The sequence below is a fragment of the Zootoca vivipara genome, chromosome 1 (genome assembly GCF_963506605.1).
Source record: "Zootoca vivipara chromosome 1, rZooViv1.1, whole genome shotgun sequence".
Lineage (NCBI taxonomy): Eukaryota > Metazoa > Chordata > Lepidosauria > Squamata > Lacertidae > Zootoca > Zootoca vivipara.
In genome coordinates, this window is record NC_083276.1 from 77198976 (window position 1) to 77221171 (window position 22196).

The 22196-nt window shown below is 42.0% G+C and overlaps 1 protein-coding gene and 1 non-coding gene across 5 annotated transcripts in view; one reads left to right on the forward strand and one right to left on the reverse strand.

Annotated features, from left to right (window-relative positions):
• Nucleotides 1-17799, reverse strand: part of LOC118088609 (uncharacterized) — an 82601-nt gene extending 64802 nt beyond the window's left edge. Inside the window, exon 1 of one of the 4 annotated variants that reach the window (XM_035122462.2) lies at nt 17559-17799. The gene's annotated coding sequence lies outside the window, so the exon portion shown is untranslated. Of the gene's footprint in view, nt 1-199; nt 12769-16742; nt 17388-17413; nt 17522-17558 lie in introns of those variants that run through there. The other 3 variants (XM_035122488.2, XM_035122479.2, XM_035122471.2) reach the window with 3 other exon arrangements.
• Nucleotides 17800-18160: 361 nt separating this feature from the next.
• On the forward strand, nt 18161-18233 carry TRNAA-AGC (transfer RNA alanine (anticodon AGC)). The gene has a single exon. It is a non-coding gene; the product is annotated as a tRNA-Ala (tRNA).
• The last annotated feature ends 3963 nt before the right edge of the window (nt 18234-22196 follow it).

A 22196-nucleotide genomic window follows, 5' to 3' on the forward strand; every position in this document is an offset into this window, starting at 1 on the left:
ACAATCTGTGCCGTGTAGCTTAAGAAAGCTACTGGAGGAATGAAACAGTGATGCAATTTGGACATAAATTCAAGCTGATGTTGTTGACACCTGGAAAAATATGTACTTGTGCATTCTGAACTATTTCTATTATAGATGCTTTCTTAAATCCACCTCAAATAACTCCCAAATGTGTTCTTCCCCGCTCTTTGGGGCTTACCTGGCCGGGAGTGTTGCTTCAGACTGTTTTCAGACTCCTGCTGGTTCAGCTCTTAGAACAAACCCCAAGCTTAGCACATCAAGATTGACACAGAATACTGAACCACATTTAGAACTGAGAGAGAACAGACACACCCTGCTCCTACTCTTCATAAGAAATTGCAACAAAACAAACTTCAGTGCCCTACACCATTTCTAGCCAAACCAGGTTTACAAGAAATATTGCTTCACTTAATCATCATCATCTAGCTTTAGGGAACATTAATACAGGATTAGAAGTATCCCACGCTGTATGGAATTTCTTTTCCATAAAACATTAAAGAACCAGGCTGCATAAATTGGAGTCAATGAGAACCTTTTTCTTCATCCCTACAACATGAAGCGATTCACTTCAAATACAGAAAATTGAATGGATCTTCTGTCTTTCACAAGTTCACTGGTGCAGCATACAATTTGTTAATAAGCTGAGCATAGTGCTAAAATGAATACGAAGTTGTCTTACAGCATTGCACAATTGCAATAGCTTTTATTGCAAAAAAAATTCTATTGCGGACCTCAGCCAAATATGATGCTGGGGTTTAGGGACATGCAAACTTTAATTCTTTTTTAATGTTTTCAGATTGAACTGTGTTTCAAACTACAGTGGAACCTCAGTTTATGAACACCTCAGTTTATGAATTTTCAGTTTACGAACATTGCGGACCCACCTGGAACGGATTAATTCACTTACCATTACTTTCAATGGGAAAGTTCGCTTCAGTTTATGAACAGACTTCCAGAACCAATTACACCCATGCTTCGGGTTAAGTACGCTTCAGGTTGAGTACTCCGCGGACCTGTCTGGAATGGATTAATCCACTTTCCATTACTTTCAATGGGAAAGTTTGCTTCAGTTTATGAACGCTTCAGTTTAAGTACTCCGTGGACCGTCTGGAACAGATTAATCCACTTTCCATTACTTTCAATGGGAAAGTTTGCTTCAGTTTATGAACGCTTCAGTTTATGAACAGACTTCCGGAACCAATCGTGTTCATAAACCGAGGTACCACTGTATTGTAGAAACAAGGAACAGGCAACTAGTAACCAACTTCAACACTGTTTGCCACTAGCTTCAGTAGAACTGGGACAAGGATTTCCAGTAATTAACAGAAATTGCACTCCAAGTGCAATGAGATTCAAACTTTTCAGTCATTCGAGGAGCAACCATTTCCAGCTACCTCCAAACAAAGCAACTGCAACATGTGTTTCACTTTACTTCTTTATTCACTGCACATTTTGCTTGCAAAAGTATGTTCTATTTGTGGATATTTCTAGGCTTCATCCGATGCTGCATAAAGCTCAGTTGCTACATCCTGTTCAAAAGTATACAAAACCACAAAAGTGTAACCAGGAGGCTAAGAAGCAAGAAAAAAACTATTTGGTGCATGCTAAGACACATTTATCAAATGCAGCCCCGTCTTTCCTATTGGGACTACTGCCGCATTGCGCCAGGGCGCCCGCCTCTCAGGGGTGCCCCAGCAAGTGGGGGAGCTGCATGGCTTTGCCGGTGGTCTCCCCTTTCCCTGTTTGCGAGTTTGTGGTGACGGTGGAGCTGCCCTGCCTCAGCTCGGCCACCCAGGCTCAGCTCGAGGTCCACGGGAGGGAACTGCAGTGGCGCCCCGCCACGTACAGCCTGCGCCTGCCGCTACCCTACGGTGTGGAGGAGGCCGCCACCTTCACAAAAGCCAAAAGGCTCCCAGAGAGGCCACCCTGCACCCACCGGGGCTGTTGTCGCCTGCCTGCCTGCGAGTTCGGCGGGCAGTACCTGGCGCCTCCGCCTGCAGCTCCCACGTCGCGGCTGCTCTATGGCGCTCCGGGCGTGCAGGAGGACCCGCCGGACCTCACTGCCTCTGCTGCCCAGCTGCTCTCCGGAGCCAAGGAGCTTCCTCTGCCTGCCCGCTTCCCCGAGCCAATCGAGCAAGCGCTGCCGCCGCTGCCAGTCCCCCAGAGCCGAAGCGCCGCAGGTGTTGCTTGCAAATGCAGAGGAAGGGAGAGCATGACTGTGCGCGTCACCTAGCCGGTGGGGGCCAGGCCATGCGGCAGGGAGGGGATGTAAAGTTTACCCTCCAGCTCCGCTGGCAGCGCAGCCCTTGCCCGCCTCCACTATGCCATGCTATGCCCCCAGCCTCCGTCCTGCCCGCCCTCCAGCTGCTGCCCACCCAGAGGGAAACATGGGGGCGGCGGAGGGATCCGTGCACCACAGCACCAGATACGCTTAAGACGCCCCTGATCAAATGAAAGATAAAGAGACACTTCAAAGTGTTACACTGTGTTAAGAAATAGTGACAAAGCTGTTTCAAGTGGCAAATCAGTTTAGTAGAGGGAATGTAGGGCCATTTCAAACATTTTAAATACAGCAATCCTATACATATGGGTGAATGGCAAATTTCCATGTGTGCACTCCACTCCACAACACAACACAATGTAGCAGGAAAGATGAGACACACACATGTACCCTCATTACTTGCATACCTCTGATTTCTGTGTTACTAAACAATAAATTGAAGTAGGGGTACTTGTAATATCATATGGGAAGCAAAGTGTATGTCCAGCCCCACCACAACTACAAGATTGCTACGGTACATTTACAAATGTCTGAATCGATGCAAATATCCTCATAATAAAAATGTTCACAATCTGCACATTTGCTTTAGTCCAATCCTACAAATGTTAACTCAGAATTAAACTCCAGTAAGTTCAATGGGGCTTACTTCCTGGTAAATGTGTATAGAAAAGCAGCCTACTTCAGGATTCATTCATGTGTTACAACATGCAAAGTAAGCAAACATGCAAGTGAACCAACACTTTTGCATTCACTGTATGCTGGAACATGCAAAAGCCAACCTGAGAAAGCACAAGTCTGTAAACTAAAATGTACATGACCAGTTGTGGCCAGGCCCAGAACCAAGACATATTGCCACTACAAGTCAGGTGCACCCGTGGCCAGCCAAGTTATTTTGGCATTTTAAGCAGAAGATCCGATAATCATATCTCCCCCTCACTAGCAGTAAAAATAAAACAAATTAAATAATTTATCCACTTGCTGCCTTTTTATGACATTCAAAAGCAGCTGCCTGAGGAAGTTATGTCACCATGCCTAATGGTAGGGTTGTTACAATCACAAGACCCATTATATACAAACAGGCAGCATTCGAAACTCCTATTGTTCTAGGCACATTTTGCGACTGGGAATTTCATTAGCATGAGCAATTTCTGAGCTCTGGGTGCAGTACTGCACCTAAGATTTCAAATTAAAACTGCCACTGCTGATGTTGAGGGCATGGGAGGAGAAATTCCTGCCTGCTTGACTTCCAAGAAATCACTGCAGCATCAGGCAAGCTGATAGGTTCTGCCTCTAAGCTGGCTTTACAGAAAGGCAGCTGTTTGAGGGACCCTCATAAGAATATTAATGGGGCATGCAGGGGAAGCATGGCTTTGTTTTTTGCAGCCTTCAGATGAGGACTAGATCATGTGAAAAATGAACATAAGTTTTTAGCTGCAGTTCATTCATTTTTAGCTTTGTATTCTTGTTATAAAAAGTGTGCCTAGACATTCCACTGTGGTGCCCATAACCTAGGTTGAACGTGCCATTTAGCTCCTAGCTTTTATATATCAGTTTCTAACCCCGCAAACAGGTGTATCCAGCAAAGTTGCCCCGCTCACACAAGGACTTCTGCTTGCGCATCAGAACTTACCCTCTCCCCACATGCCACCATCCAAATCTGCTCAGAAGGGTTGGGGAAAACCACAGAACAAATCTGGGAGGCACATGTGGGGAAGAGAAGTTGGGGAAGTTCTGTTGCACAGGTGAAAGTCCTTGTGCAAACAAATTGACTGTTGGATACAACCCAGTCAATTACATGAAAGTAGTAATTATCACATGACAAACATGGTTATGGAAGCAACTGAAAAGCTTCAGAGGAAAGCTGCATAAGAATAGTCAGGTTATTTCAATTCTTATATAAGTGCTAGAACCCTATGGAAGGGTTATGCCCCCTACTACTACTTCTTGGCTACATCAAGAAAAATTGAGGCCTTCTCACTAAAGCTGCCTCTGGATATTTTTCCATGATCCTCAGTCATCCTGCCTTATTCAGGAAAGTTCCCTGGCCCTCAGGACAGATTTTTCAAAAAGCTTAGCAAGAATGAGAAAGTCACCCTCTGCCCACTCATTCCTCTGACACTTCTCAGGATCTACCGCAAAAAAGTTTACATGAAAACCTTATTCTATTCCAATTCTTTCAACAGAGATACACTACACACCCACCCACAATAAATTTTTTATATATTGTAGACATCATGAATGTGTCACTCTCTCGTGGATTAGGAGGAGTATGGAAAGCCACAAGCTACTACAGTATGTAAGACTTAAGTGCAAACTTAAGTAACTGCACATTCTGAAGTGAGAATAATCACTTTATTAAGAATAAGTCAGACACATATACACACAGTGAACATGAAAATAATAGGATTACAAATCCACTTCAGTGGCAAATTGTTTCTTTTTCTGCAGAAATCCAATTTGCTTTAGTGTCAGTGAAATGAATATCTCTCTGTTGATGTTAAGCTTAATGGTGGAAACATTCCATATTTTGGAAATAGGTGCATTAAAACAATACTAACTATGCAGCTGAGTGCAAATTTCTCCTTTGTCCCCAAAAGACCATACAGTATTTCCAATTATGTTGAAGAAAAAGTGAAAGTGACCACCAAGGGAAATAAAATGTTGCTAATATTTCCTCTGCCTCCCATATAATTCAGCCAATAGCTTTAATGATGTTAACATTAACAAATGGCACAAACAGAAAAGGTATTGCTAAAACTGAAACTACCGATACACGGTACACCTGGAGAACCAGCTGCAATGCTTGAAGATTCTCTGTGCATCACTAGCAAATCTGAAAACAAAGCTCATACATGAAACTATAGTTTGATGGTGTCCCCTTCCTAACACATCCACATATATTGCAGGAATTTGCCTTTAATGGACAGCTGGGAAAAATAAATAAATTGCAACCCCAAATGGCACAATGTGTTCTACTAAGAGCACAGAATAGCACCACTCTACAGTTTAATATCAGGGGTGATACTGGGAATATGTTCTTAGGCAGCATCTGCTCTAAGTGCCTGGCATCCATTGGCACAATTCAAACTATTTCAAGATAATGCATGGCACTAACACAGTTGTCTCCATCATGCTGCCCCCCCCAAACACTCCTTCCACCTGAGGAATTGTGATTGTAGACATAATGCTAATTTCTCCCTCTATCCCCAATGTCAGCCACTACACTGTAGGAGTTTGATTATTGTATTAGGAATGTGTTGCTTCCCTGCCCCCCCCCCACTTCTCTATTTCATTGAACTGTAAAAGATTAAAGCCCAATCTCCTTGCCACAAGAAATGCCAACCAAGGTGAGCATAGTGGTTCTTCACCTTTTCCTCATTTGTATCAATTCCACAGCAGCTAATGCTGTGCAGGACCCCCATCTGTTTTGTTTCTGACGTGCAACTTTATCACCTTCCCTTTTATATACAACTCCATTATTCTACTTTCAACCTTTTATTTCCTTTAATCCTGTTATCTGGATGAAGACTTTGGTCCAGCCCCTTCTCCTGGGCTGTGTTTGGAGATTCTGCTTCATACCAGCATACAGAGGTCAGAATCTATGGTAACATGATGGTCTGGTACAAGAATACCAATTTTTAAAACCAAGTGATTATCAAGAATGGAAGATTAATGAACAGTCCATCAGGTTACCTCTCTAAGCCACAAAATGAATGCATTGTGTTAATATTTCATTGACCTCACTAGGTCTTTTGTACTCATCTTAGATGGTGCTACATAAAGAAGTTGCAGTACAGTGGTACCTCAGGTTAAGAACTTAATTAGTTCTTAACCTGAAACTGTTCTTAACACGAGGCACCACTTTAGCTAATGGGGCCTCCCACTACCACCATGCCGCTGCCGCACGATTTCTGTTCTCATCCTGAAGCAAAGTTCTTAACCCGAGGTACTACTGTATTTCTGGGTTAGTGGAGTCTGTAACCTGAAGCATCTGTAACCTGAAGCATCTGTATCCTGAGGTACCACTGTATAATCCTATACATATTTATTTAGAACACCCAGGAAACTAGGTATAGGTTTGCAGTTTCAAACACATTTGGTGACATGAAAGCTTGTCCTGTAAGTGAAAATACACCTATCTAAGCAATGGGACTTCTCCTTTTCTGCTCTCCATGCAACCCTGCAATCTGAGCAAATGTTGGGGAAGACAGAGGGAGAGGAAGTCCATTGCACAGGCCTTGCACTAATAGGACTACTTTGTTGAATATAACACAGTGTTGACATCTAACTTCAGAGGAAGCAGTGTCTCTGCTGCAACGGAATAGGCCCTCATAATGGGAACTAGGAAGTGAATCAACCTAAATAAAATAGATGCTGGTTGAAAAGACATCATTTCCTTGCCATCATCAAAAGCACAATCCAAGCATCACAGGTGATGCAGTTATAAAACATCACAGGTGAATCCTGCTGAGATGGTTCAGGCTTGAAAGAAAGGTACTGAAAATCATGAAGTTATTTTGGTGGGATTTTAATAAAAGATTTGCATTAACTGTTTAATAACTGCAGTATATTCTAGCTCTCTCCGCCACATAAACTCTTTCTCCCCTATACTACTTTCTAACAATATTCCCTTCAGTAGAAGGGAACTTACTTTCTACTAATTCACTGTATAGCTGATCCTCCCCCAAAACATCAGCTAACTTTTTAACTTCTTAGAATTTGAATTAAAATCCTCTAGATTTTAACATCTGCTCCTGTAATCTTCCATTCACAGTACACGAGGCTAACAGTGATTGAACTAGGGAGAGGTTAATATTTACACATAATGTAGCAAAAATTTGTCACCTGGAGAAAGTATCACATGTTATTTATGCAGAGAGAATTCTGTTTTATATATTCTATAAGACTCTTAAAAAAAACTCATGTCATTATCATTGAAGGAAGTCTGCTCAATACGTTTTTTGCAAAGGTATTAAATATTATTGCCAAAGACCTCTATAAGACACACAGCTTTTTAAAAGATGCTAAAAGTACATATACATATCTCTAATCCCGAATGAAATTGAGGCAGTACATGTGTTCTTTTAGCTAACAGAGGACAATGATACAACAGCAAATATGCTACTTTTCAAAATGAGAACTTGGAATTCCAACCCCATGAATCTGATACGATAATACTGACAGAGACAGTTTTGGGGGAGAGCAGCTGGTTCAGTCGCACTGAGCACAGAGCCTCAGGAGCACCGCAACTATGATGCAGAATGGAAGGTTCAGGGGGCCAAATGTTGGTGTCGCACAGGGTACCGCTGAAATTTGAGACCCCAAGGTTCGCCACTGACACTGATCTCTCTTACTCTAATATTCATTTGTTCTCAGATTACTTGCAATTCTTTTATTTATGTGCACTTTTATTGGCAATCACCCAAACAAATCTCTATGCACACCACTTTAAGATTAAGATACCATTCACAAAGATGCTCTTGGAACTGAAGCCACTTCTTCCCTTTATCTCCAATGGTGATAACTGAAGAAAAGCACTGTTCAAATGGATATATACACTTTTCTCTTTCTTCATTTGTATTCACTCTTCTGTGCGTGAGCAGTACAGAGATGAAATAATTATGCCTGGATAATTTATGCATGAGTACTTAATGTGCTTTGCCAATATTTTCTGTGAAAGTAGCCTAGGAATTACTCTGCTGCATGATTAAGTACGGTACCTCATATTTGCACGTTTATAAAACCTAAGTAATATGAAGGCCTAAGTACTGCATTGTGTAATTTATGTTATCATGGTTGTAGTTTTGACTGTTCTTTAGCACCAAGAGAATAAATCTCACAACCTTTCTCCCTACTGCAGCAGATGAGGAATCACAGTGGGAAAGGCAACAATGACTGCCACTGCCAGATATACAGTGCTTCCCAGATTTCAATAGAATGCCATTTAAAAGTAACTCTGAAATATGCTACCAATCACCTTCTCAGGCAGGAATGGTCTTAATATACAGGGGTGGCTATTTCATGACCCTCCAGATGTTGTTGAACTGCAGCTCTCACCAGCAACAGGTTACATAGCCAATAGCCAGGGATGGTTGAAGTTGTAGCCTGTCTTCATTTGGAGAGTGACAGGTTTCCCATTGCTGCACTAAAGTTACATATGCTCTGTGTGGCTCATAGAATCACAGAGGTCCAGCACCTAGGGTATTTGACTTGGGGGCATTTCAGCAGCAAAGCTCATTGAATGACTTTGTAGAAATAGTTCCCCAATGCTACATGCGGATTTGTCAGGATGATTCCTTTAAATGCATACTATGTATGCTTGGAAGAGGAAAGGGGTCAAAATTAATAAATAGATGTTAAAAACCAACATCATTAGGCCCGCCTAAGCCAGATTCTGTTCTATGACACTTTTATTCTGAAGGGAGAGATCAGATAAATCAGCCAACTTTCAAGTGCAGCACTGATCAGAAGAACATTTCAATAAAAAGTGTATTAATAGGGAAAACAGTGTGGGATTATTTTTCAGAATTCAGGCAACTCCTCTCTCATGCATGCTAAGAAAAAGCAAGCAGAAAAGATTTGGCTCCAGCCATCCTCTGGATGAGCCTCTATTAAGAATTAATTTGGTTGAACACACAAATGTTCCAGTAACTTAGACTGCATCAAAAACACAGCTTTAGTTGTAGAAAATTCAGTTGGCAAGCTTGGCCTCAATCCTGAATCTCTAAATTCTGTGAGAATGAAGAGTGCCCTGTCATGAGATTTTGTAATTTAATCCTTTTGCACTGTTAAGTCAGTGGGTGACCTTTCATTCAGCAAAGAGACTCTACGGAAAGGAGTTTAAAAGAGCCAGATATTATATAAAAATAAGAAATGAGGAACTAGCTAAATTTAGAGAAGTTAAAATATCTCCAGAGCTGCAGTTCATGTAGCTGTAGCAGTTCCTGCAACTATTTTTATCAGATATGTAGCCAAATATTTCCACTTCCTATAGCCCTCTCTAGTATGAAACATGCAACATGTGATTGCTTATTTTAAAGCTATGTTTTATTATCATATTTTTGTATTGCATTAGATAGTTATAAGGTTGTTTTGTATTTCATGAGATTCTGTTTCTTCAGCTTGTAAACCGCTTTGAGTATTGTATGATAGAAAGGCGGTATACAAATTAAAAGTGATGATGATGATGATGATTTAGGTGCAACTAATAACTTTGTTACATAAACCACCTCCAATACCTCCAACCACCTTACACTCAAGAACCTAACTTTCTCAGACAAACCAGCTCAAAAACTATTCATCCTGAAGCACTTACGCACTGCAAGCATGTAGGACTGAATGAACAGAAAGCTAAATGTTATTCACTGTTGTCTGCACTCCACATACACCATAGTAGTTTGGCAAGTCATAGTTTATGACCTCCCAAGTCTATATTGAGAATTTACACAGCAAGCTTAGATAGCCAAAAGGACAGTGTTACTAACTTCTAGTCACTAAAAAAACCAAAATAATGAATGTGGAAAGATGAAAGCAGGCAGGCTACATTCATATTGAAGTCTCGAAAACTATTGCAGCAGTTTTAATTCCTCCAAAACATCTGGTTTCAAGGGGAAAATATAAGACATTTAATTACATGCCTTCAGAAAAGTTAAGAAATTGCAGGCACTGTTGTGCATGTTATTATTCAACATAAGTAAAACTAAACTAAACCTCCTACATAAACACATTCACCAGCTGCCATCTCAAACTCCTTAGAGCCCTGCCTTTGGGAGCCACTAAGAGACAGGCGTTATGTACGGTAGTTGTGAGCAAGCCACTGAGAAGTCCTGTCTCTGCAACCAGCAGAGATTAAATAATCAAAGAGGACATTCTTGGTTGATCTGAGAGAGAACAACAGGAGATAACAGTTGTTCTCTAAAGAAGGAAGAGGTTAAGCCATCCAGGCACAACTCTGTGGCCATCTGTTACTTTCCTAATTTCAGTAAAATCAAAATAAAAAATGCTATCAGAATGTATACTGATATTCACAGAGGGGTTATTGGGGGTTTTGTTTTTGTTTTACTATGTATTTTGTATTCGCATTCTGTATTTTTCTGTTCTGTGATTTTCAGATATACGAATTTAATAAATAATAAAAAATAAAAAGTGTACAAACAAGAAGGAATTTGTATAACTTCAGATCAATGGAGGCAGATTCAGAAGTTCACAGATCCACACAACTGAAAAAAGTCCTGTGCATAGCAGATGATGTTGATATCCATTACACAGTACAACCTCAATCTTCACCATCCTCTCCCATTAGAGCCTATATCTTAGAGGGCTTGAAGTGGCTTGAGTTCATGCACCAAGTCCCAGTCCAATCATAACTCAATTACAGAATTATATAGTATTTTTTCATCATACTAGCTACAGAATTCACCCAACGGAGTGGGAGCAACATCTATCTAGCACAATGAAAGAGTCAAAAAATTTTTCCTAATGATCTGTGAACAGCATGTTGGCTTTATCCCTGAAGCTCTATGAACATGACATTTGTATAACAAGCTCCGGAGCTATGATCTTAACAAGTTTCTAGTCTGATGTACTTTAGAACTGGAAATGTTCAAGAATTCCCACATGTCAAGCTCTAAATTGAAATACCAAACTACAGCAGTAGTTAGATCCAGTGAGAGAGCTTCAGCAGTTGGAAAGCAGGCCATATTTCCCATTAGTTTAGTAGTTGACTGAAATATATGTGTAGAGTTGGCTTTGTCCCTCTTGTCTCCTGATTTTCTAAGGAATAGATGATTAATTTTTAATATATAAAGAGAGGAAAACTGGGTGGTGGGGGGGAGAGATGACCAGTTTTCCTTTTTGAACAACAGGGCAGAAACAGCCTAGAGGGGAGCTAGACTGAGCAGTACATTATACAGGAGTATATTTGGCAGTAGCTAGATCTGCATTAAATGATGCTGTTAACATCAAGGAAAACTGGCTTGAAAAATAAGGTTGGGTTCTGTCCATCCAGAACCACAATCAAGACTATATTCCTTTGTTTTGTCTGAAGAAATTTTGTATAGACGATAATTCCATCTGGGATTTATATATCCTTTGGGCCTCTTGCAATGGATACCACATGCTTCAAGGAGAATTTCCCTGGATTAAAGCCAAGTAACTTCCAAAACAGGGAAATTCTGTGCTGCACTAAAAGGAATTAATCTGCTCAACAGTGGAGGGTCCTGCTGGTTCATGTGTACATCCTTGTCAAGACTAAGTATTTGCTTTGAGTGAAAGCTATTAATGGTTTGCAAAAGGGCTAGAATAAAATTCTAAATCAAATTATTCTGACAAAGAGAAGAATGCTCCGCTTTTATTTCCAGTACTGAGATGATGCTTTTAAAATTTTACATTTTCTAACTCCTTTGGAATAGGCAAATTGCCACAAAAGACTAGCAATTACAAATGTGCAGAGGGAAGATGTGTAGTTGTGCTGTGTGTTACACTAACACCCATTTATTATGGGGAAAATCTAGCTAATTGCCCTATATATTTATGCAATTCAAAATTTCATAGTATATTGGATTCATAAGGACATTCACAATAAATCCAAGTCAGGCATTCTCTCAATGCTTATTTTCTTAAAGCCATTTCCCTTAAATATCTGCTAGTCATGCAAAATACACTCATGTATTTAATTTCTTTATTTCTTAAACTCCAAAAAACCCCTCATTTTCATTACTAAAAATAATTGTCAACTGAACTGTGGATTCATAATTCAATAAATTCAATGCCAGCAATTTTTCAAAGCTAACACTTATACCCGAACTCAGGTTTCACACATTCCTTCACAGAAAAGAGCTCTCGGTTATCCTCTATTAACACCAGACCACAAGCAGGCAGATAATTTCACTTTGAGTCCAAGTATTAACTTCATCCTGGAAATAAGTCTTGTATCATTCAGACTACAGTGCCATTAATAAAATTAGCAGACATTTTTAAAACAACAAAAAACTGTTGTACAGATTTAGCACTTCATGCTATTTGCTGGAATAGTGTTAACTATACTCATATCCTTATTACTGTACTCATTTTTCTGGGTAGTTTTAAATATGTTATAAAACCAGGGCAGAAACAAAGGAAACAAAATAGACATGCTGCCCAAATCTATTAGTACACTTTTAGGAATAAGTAAACTTTAGAAATATGTAACTGGCAAGAAATCTCATCTCACAATCCAATTTAATGCCTATACAGTACAGATAAAACATTACACACAGCAAAGAAATCACAAAAATAGTGTTCAACCTTTACTGAACTAAAACAAAATTTCAAGCAGTGCTGGGCTTGGAACAGTGGAAAGTGTCCTGCTCATCCCCAGTGATGCCAGAGTCACTGTCTAACAGGTACTTGTAACACTAGTAATACAGATTTCTGTGGAGCAGTGCTGATTGTTCTTTTAATAACTTTGTTTCTGGTCTGAACTGCCTCCCACGATACTGTGATATATATATATATATATATATATATATATATATATATATATATATATATATATGGGTGAAATCCATTTATTGCAATACGTGGTACAGTATTCATCTAAATGATTGTGTTAGCACAAGGAATAGCACCAGGATTTCCTCACCACATGCCCCACACAATCCCCAATCTGCTCTGGGGAGTTAGGAAATCCTCAGAACAGATTTTGTAGGGTGAGGGGAAAGGGATGGAGAGAACATCCTGTCACATAAGGAGAAATTATTGTGCTGGCCTAACGTTCTCAATAGCAGTACTTTGGATACAACCCAATGGGTCTAACTTTGAGTATGCATAAGTTGAATATATCACGGACCCATGATTATTATTACTATTGCCAGGGATCATCAGGGAAAAATACAATTGCACCCCATACAATTAGAGGGCAAGGAATCTTCCACATCTCTGAAATTTTCTCATCTAAAGAAGCCTCTATCAATGAGCAGCAAGAAGCTAATATACTGGCTTCTGTACCACTTTGGATGCAGAAACCAAGCAAAGACAGTTCTAGGAAGCTGCAATGTCATATATTTGTCAGAAACACAAGGCCACAAAGGGTCCACCATTGCAAGAGCTCTGCTATTCTCATTATGCACAGCCAGAGCCGGCATCACCATTAGCCACACTGAGGTAATTGCCTCAGGCGGCAGGATCCCAACAGAGTCCAGAGGTAGCAGTTCCCACAGCTGTGCCTGCCTGCCACTGAGCTCACACACTGCCATTGGCAGAGAAGTGAGGAGAAGCAGTGGTGAGCTTTTGCTGTTGCTCCAGCAACAGGAGAGGGTCGGAGGCACCCACAGCAGCACTGAAGTTCTATAGGCACCTCCCGCCACCATCAAAGCAAGGAGAGGCAACAGCAGCACCCTAGCTTCAGTGGGGAGGTGGCAGCAACTTCCCGTTTCACCTCAGGTGGCAAAAATGGGGCAGTTGTGCCCTGTGCACAGTGCACCAAGAGCATTCGGAAGCAGCATGAGTATTCTTGGCTGGCATAGCTTTCCTTTTCGAGATTAAAACCCCCCACTGAGTGCACCTTTACCCAAGGTTCCCAAGAATCTCAGATATGACACTCCTCATGCATGAAAATTGTTACAGCATCCACATAATGTTACTGTCACCCAAATGTCAACCTGTATCCCCCCCACAGTTTAGTCCAATTTACCCTTCCAATGGGAAATCTGATGTGTTTTTTGGGGGGGTGGGTAGTTGCTAACAACCTGCCCTGTTTGCAGTATTAAGCCTTCATTTGGAAGGATCCTAAAAAGATAACCATGACCTATAAAATGAACACAAAACTCATACGAACATGTAAGACAATGCCTTTTAATAAAACTTCTAGTAGCCTAATGAGATAATAAGCTTTCACCAGCATTTGCTGATCCAGCAAGATACCTCACCACAACCATTTCAAATCCCTCATTCTTTGGGACCACTTTTCTTAACTAAGCTGCTAATGATTAGGAGCCTAATTCATTCATTTTTGAACAACAGAGACTAGCAATAGGGTAGCAGAGCACTTTTATCATTACTCCTACCTGTGAAAGAAGTCCAGAGATTGGACTCTGTGCAGAATAATCCATGTTCTAACTCATGTATGTGCACATGCTGTGATGTAAAAGGCCACTTCTACAAACAAGCAGCTTGTCTCCAACAGTAAAACCAATCGAGACAGTGGTCTACCAGGAATGTTATGACATCAAAATGATTATTGCTTTCCTCCAATTTCATTTCCTTCTACAGAAAGCAGCATTTCTATATAAACAAGCATATAACAGAGGTTATAAAGCTGCATCACATAATGCAAAAGGACGCTGCAAGTCCAAAGGCAGAGGAGTTGACATATACCGTACGTACAGAGGCAACAGCATGATAAGAGTAAGCTAATCCCTTCAAAGTCCCCTGCCACATTTACAGTTCATCATTTACAGTAATTCATGTAACTGGTTTTGACTTCAGAACTCCTAGTGACAGAAAACACACATATTATGCAGTAATTACATAATGCCTCTTAATCCAATATTGTCCAAGCAAAATGGATCCAAAGTGCTCATGGCTACTTAGAGTTCAAAGAGTTCCTTCATTAAACATAAAGCTATTTTTTGTGATTTGAAAACATCAGAGAAACATTACCCAGGTATAGTTATCACCATGCATAATAAAAGTAAAATGATATAGGAAATGCACTGGTGCATCCGAAGAAAAACATATGCACATAAATCTATAAGGTATTCCACATGAACAAGGCAGGGAAGATAAAAGGGAACAAAAAAATTGCTAGGATGTTAATGGAATGAAGCCTGCACAATTTTTCAAAACCAATTGCCAAGAATACTTTGCGCAGCAGGGATGACTACTTCAGAAGTTGGGGAAATGATTAAATGCAGAATCCATTATCAAAACGCAAGGTAAGAAAACAAACAAAGCAGAACACTCAGCAACATGTAGTAGACTTTGGGCTAATGAGAATTGCCTCTACAAATGCCAACCAAAATCCAGTTGCTTGGGGTAAATAAGTGCACAGCCCCAAAGCAATGTTGTTATGAAAGGAAATATGTTTGATGATCTCATAATTAATGTGTACAAATGCACACAGCTAGATGTATTCATGTGGACTGCTTCACACACTCAAAACTTTTAAGACCCCCCCATACAAAGTAAGTCTCAAAATGTGTGAAATCAATGCAAGATATTCACACTTAACTAGTCCCACAGATCCGCACAACCAAAATTAACTGGATTATGCCAGAGTATTTGGTACCGATCCTATTTACTGTGTATTGCACTCCATGTTTTTAAGGATTTCATTAATAAATAACCCTTGGTTCATGACCTCAAATATTCCATATCATTACCTCCAATGCTTATTCCACTATTAAAGCAATAATGTATCAAAAAGACTTCAGTCACAATAAAGTATGTGGGATGTCCTCAACACAAATGTTCTCTTAAATGTCCTCAATGTGTTTCCCCTCCAATTTACAAGCTTTGCCCACCCTGGTTTATACAATTCTTAATTATTTGACCATACTGCAACAGTGCCTTGTATTAAAATGGTTTTCAGTGGATAAGTACCTTTATTTGTGAACAGTTTTTCTATGCAACTATTCCAACCACAGAAAAAAGAACTGTATAATGTAGGTTCCATTACTTAGCAATGTCTCAACTAAAGCCAGAGCCTGCTATTAGTCAAAGGAAGAAATGAAAGCCCCACTAAGCATCGGAATAGACAATGAGCCATTTTAAAGTTTCCACTGCTTGAATGTATGTATTCATACTGGCTTGGACTTTTCTGGCACAGAGACAAACACCTGAACCAAGCCCTCTCACATAGCAGGAGGGTTTGATTACCCACTGCTGTTTGCTGGTCTTTGCAAAAAGGTAACAAATAACAATTCACCTATGGCTGTAGCAATGTCCTTTACATGGAACCCTGCACATTTGAGGGGAACTGTCATTACGTATTATTTTCTGGGTGTTTAGAGAAGAGAATGCAGTCTCTTTTTTCTTATGCTCTGAAAACCCAATCCATGCCTTCCCTCCAAGGGAAAATTAGCAGATTATACTTCTGCTTTCTTATCTACCCCTGACAAATCATTCCTGTAATAAGAATTTAATCAATTCAGTACAACCCCTTCTAGATGTGCCAACTACAGCACAGAAAAGGTCACAACTCGACGGGGAAAACTATAGATCCTTCTAGCTGTCTCCTCCTCGCTCATGCTGTGTGTAGTCACAAGCATATAATTTTTATTTATTTATTTATTTTACATTTTATTGCACAAAAGATAATACATACACGTACATACATACCATACGTACATACATACCATACATTGCACAAGAGATAATACAAAAGATGAAACATACTCATACATACATATCATACATTACACAAAGAATAATACAAAGATAAATACATACACATACATACCATGTCACAAGCATATACTTAAGAAAAGAACAGTTCGTCCCTGAACATCATCTGCCTTTCGTCCATTCATAGCCTCCCGGGACAATAATACAATGAACTTATATTCCTTCTACTTTACCCCCAACAATCCCGGCTTTTCCCACTCTCCACAGCCCAAGCCAGATGAGACCTACCCACAATCCCACAAAAGCTCTCCAAGCCCCAGGACTAGGACTACGCTCCACATGCACAATAGCACAACACACCCTCTTCCCCAAGTCCGCCAACATCCAGATAACACAAATTCCATCCTCCCACTATGAAAGCGCACACCCTCCTAGCCTCGCGTGCACCCGACTCCACACCCCCACCCAACAACAACCACACACACACGTAAACACACGCTCTGGTCGCCTGGCACAACTAAAACACGAGAACCGTTCACTATTATATATGACACCCCCTTTTCACCCTATAGCACATACAGGCGCAGGGAAGGGAGCAGTCGGCCCCGCGCAGTCCTCCCCTCGCCTGTCAACCAAGACCACCCCCCTCCCGCTTCCATACACACGATAATGCATTTATCCCGCTAAGTCCTTTCTCCCCTCGACAGACATAGCGCACACGCCTCCTGCCCTCATCCCCGCACAGCCCGCCCTTCGTAGCGGTGAACACACACAACACACACAAACCCCGTCGCCTTCTTTCGGAGCCCGCGGGACGGCGGCTCCCCGCGCCCCTCTCTGCGAGGGACGGCAGCGGCAGGAGGACCCAACAACATCTCCCTCGCTCGCTCCCGAACAAGCGAGCGAGCGGCGCCGGCTCCCCTCTTCTTACCTCAGAGCGGTGGGGCGGTGGACGCGCGCCGAACCGGCTGCTGGAATCCGTTCCTCCTCCTTCGCCACGCTCTTCATCCTCCTCTGGCCGAGGATGCTGCTGCTGCCGACGCTCTCTCTCTCTCTCTCTCTCTCTCTCTCTCTCTCTCTCTCTCTCTCTGTGTGTGTGCGCGCGCGCGACAGCACAAACAGTCTCTGCCTCGCACAATGCGAAGCAGCTGCTTCACACACGCACGCGCGCACGCGCCCCCGTCTCTCTCTCTCTCTCTCTCTCTCTCTCTCTCTCTGACTGAAGGAACTCGCGGTCGGCGCCTAGAACCTGCGCGCGCGATCTAAAGGAAAACGTCACGCATGCGCGCTGTGAGGTTTCATGGGAAATGTAGTCCTTTCCCCACAGACCGTTCCTTCTCCCCAGCCCCACCCCGCCAGCCCCGCGTGGCTTCTCCTTGCTGGGTGACAGAACTTACTTATCTCTGCTTTTTGTTTGTTTTAACTAGGCTTAAGTTTGGCGAGGAAGTGCATTTCCCGCAAGAACAAGTCGGCTAAAACGCTCACTGTTGAGTAATAATCTATAATGGCTGAAAGGAGAATTTGTAGCGTGCGGGGGAATTAGCTCAAATGGTAGAGCGCTCGCTTAGCATGCGAGAGGTAGCGGGATCGATGCCCGCATTCTCCAATTACATTTTTCCTGTCTCTTCCTCTCTACAGTACTCAATTATTGTTGCAGCCCCTCTCACAATCCTGTATCAATGGTCAAACCTACAGTTGTAGGGAAAAGCCTTCTATTGAGAGATCGAGGGGACTGCTATTGTTCATGCTAGTCTTGTTCTTGTTGTATGTTACAGCTGATTATTATTTTCCTTCGTTGTGGAAAATTCAAAGGAAAAACAAACAAAAAATGCTCTGCAAGCAGTTTACTTCCTTGGAAATAAAATAAAATAAATCTAGACTTCGTGACTAGTTCTATTAATCCCAGTGCATATAATATTATTTCATCAGACTTCCGCCTCATAGTTTACAAATACAGAACTGGCGCCACTGTGCTTCAAATGTATGTTGTTTAATAAATCCAGTTAGCAAGCATTGCACGTTATGCTCAGTTGCAGAAAGTTATTAAATCTTAAAATGCAATTCTAAGATCATCAGTCAATTAAAACGCCCTGCATTTAAATATAAAAATGAATACCTCCGTGACATATGTAATCCTTCACCTGCCAAAATATATAGTCCGAAACTCATTATTTCTTCCTCATAGGAATATTTCGAATTAGCCAATCACGAAGCTTTGGTCATGAGCTATCCAGAAGCAACCTCAAACATCACGCTGGTCCGGGGTATCTTGTGCGCCCTCTGCTGGACAACGTTTCGCTTGACATGGTGTGGTGTGCGTACCTGGGGGGGGGGACCTTTGCTGCTCTACCTTGGCCTGAAACATGGGGTGCAAACTATAGGAGGGGTAAGGGGTAAGGTAGGGGGCCGAGCCCTTCTCAGTGTTGAGGAGGCTGCCATCCCCTGAAGCTTGCCGCCACCGGGCAGCGCTCGTGTGCTGGCAGGGCAGGACCTACAGATCAAAGATTTTATCCATCCTATGTAGAACTTTAACTTACTGTGGCTAGATTCAGGTAGGTAGCCCTGTTGGTCTCTAAGGTGCTACTGGACAATTTATTATTATTTTACTGTGGCTAATAACTAGCAGCAAATAGAGTTGTATAAATATTTGGGTGGAGTAGAAGGTGTGTGTGCCTGCAGCCTGCTGCCTCTTACTACTCCTTGGAGTCATCCCTGGTGTGGATATGTGTGTGAGCATTTAAATTAGTATGCAGCAATGCAGAGGAGAACTATAGAGGTCCCGGGCCCTAAGGAAGTCAGATTAGCCTCAACCAGGGCCAGGGCCTTTTCAACACTGGCTCCGGCCTGGTGGAATGCTCTGTCTCATGAGACCAGGACCCTGCGGGATCTGATTTCTTTCCACAGGGCCTATAAGACAGAGTTGTTCCACCTGGACTTTGGCTTGGAATCAGACTGATCCCCCCTTTTCCTTTTCCTTCTGTGATGGAACCCCTATTTGGGGACTTCCCTGGCTTTTTTCTGGCCCACATAGGACCAGTCTGGATAGTTGGCCTTGGTGAAGATTTGACGTTTTCTCCCCCCCAAATAGTTTTTGATCTGGGCTTCCACTGAAATGGGGCTGCATTTTAAGTTGCATTTTAATCCTGTTTTTAAGTTGTTTTTTAATCAATTGTTTTTATACCTGATGTTAGCCGCCCTGAGCCCGGTCTTGGCTGGGGAGGGCGGAGTATAAATAAATTTTATTATTATTATTATTGGCCTAGCTAGGTGAAGTTCTAACTTCCTTGATAAGTTCTCAGAAATCATAGGCAAGTTCCCAGACCTGTTACAGCATTTCTTTTTCCATTGGTCAGCTAATATATATATTTTTACTGGATTTGTACCTTTCTCCCAGGGCACACAAGCCGATTTACCATTTTAAAATGCTAAAACAGATACATTAGATAAAATGTAGAGGGACAGAGTCTTTTCAGGCCAGCTGGGAGCTGATGAGAAGAACTCCCTTGCCTGGGCTCCCTCACTTTCCCCTTCCCTCAGGAAAGACAGAGCTCCAGGGAAGATGGGAAAAGAGATGCTCCACTGTCTCTCGCAGGCTTTTTGATGGTTCCTTCAGGAGCTGATGGTATGTGTCTAGAGCTTTGTGTTTTTTCTGGCATTGGGTTCCTGTTTGTTTTCCTTGCTCATTTGCTAAATATGTCAAAGCTGAATTTGATGGCAATATCTTCCTAGAGACACCAACCCATATAACAACTCAGAACACACTGCTTATTCGGTAACATTTTACAAAACAAATCAGATAGCTCTCTTGAATCTTGATAAATCAGAAGAAATGCTGGAATAAATGAATTGCTATTCCCTTAACAGAGATCATCATAACTCTTCCAGAAAAACAATACAGACCATCAGTTGCTGTTTCAAGGTGAAGCAAAACCTTAGCAGGATTTCCATTTCAAAGGTTACACCTGGACAAGCTGCTGATTTATTACCGAGCCATATTCAGTAGTATTCATATAAAGCCCTTAACAGCTTGGGACCAGTTAACTTCAAGGCTCACTCACCCATTTCAATAGTTGTCTTTGTTATGCCTAAAATTGCTAGGCTGTTGTTGTTTAGTCATTTAGTTGTGTCCGACTCTTCGTGACCCCATGGACCACAGCACGCCAGGCACTCCTGTCTTGCACTGCCTCCCGCAGTTTGGTCAAACTCATGTTCGTAGCCTCGAGAACACTGTCCAACCATCTTGTCCTCTGACGTCCCCTTCTCCTAGTGCCCTCAATCTTTCCCAACATCAGGGTCTTTTCCAAGGATTCTTCTCTTCTCATGAGGTGGCCAAAGTATTGGAGCCTCAGCTTCACGATCTGTCCTTCCAGGGAGCACTCAGGGCTGATTTCCTTAAGAATGGATAGCTTTGATCTTCTTGCAGTCCATGGGACTCTCAAGAGTCTTCTCCAGCACCATAATTCAAAAGCATCAATTCTTCGGTGATCAGCCTTCTTTATGGTCCAGCTCTCACTTCCATACATCACTACTGGGAAAACCATAGCTTTAACTATACGGACCTTTGTCGGCAAGGTGATGTCTCTGCTTTTTAAGATGCTGTCTAGGTTTGTCATTTCTTTTCTCCCAAGAAGCAGGCGTCTTTTAATTTCGTGACTGCTGTCACCATCTGCAGTGATCAAGGAGCCCAAGAAGGTGAAATCTCTCACTGCCTCCATTTCTTCCCCTTCTATTTGCCAGGAGGTGATGGGACCAGTGGCCATGATCTTGGTTTTTTTGATGTTGAGCTTCAGACCATATTTTGCGCTCTCCTCTTTCACCCTCATTAAAAGGTTCTTTAATTCCTCCTCGCTTTCTGCCATCAAGGTTGTGTCATCTGCATATCTGAGGTTGTTGATATTTCTTCCGGCAATCTTAATTCCGGCTTGGGATTGCTAGGCACTGTAACCAAAATTAAAAAACCATACATGCCCTTCCCACAGGCTTAGATTCCATGTATGTGCTGTCTTGTTGGTTAGTAGGACCCCAGAGGCCCAGGGCCTTAGTCTGTTTTCAGCCCAGAAGTTCACTGAGAAGACTTGAACTGGAAATTGTCTCTCAGTGTTATGGGGAGGATAAATTGGACAAGAGCCATGTCCTTGGAGTTCCTTGGGTCAACAAATGAATGAATAAAACACAATCCCCCTACGATTGCTGCTCACAAGAGCCAACTCCTAGGGGCTGAGGGGTGGCCCTAAATTGATGGGCATTGCCCTTCAAATGGTATGTGTGCCCCGCATCATGCGATCGATTATGTGGGGCGGGGCTTTCCTGCTCCGCCAAATATTTTATATAAGTCTTGGCACCCTGCTGCTGCTTATAGACATATTATGCAAAAATCCGCTTTCACTGTCAGGACAGCACCTGCTGCAGAGCGGCTGGATGACAGGAAGGTGGTGTTGTTCTTTTGAATAGGAAACTGGATGCCGAGGAGGAAAGGCTGCTGGTAGCTGCGCATTCCAGACGCCCGCATGAGGAAACTGCAGTCTTCAGCGGAGAATTCCAAATAAACAGTCTAACACTCTCCCTTTCC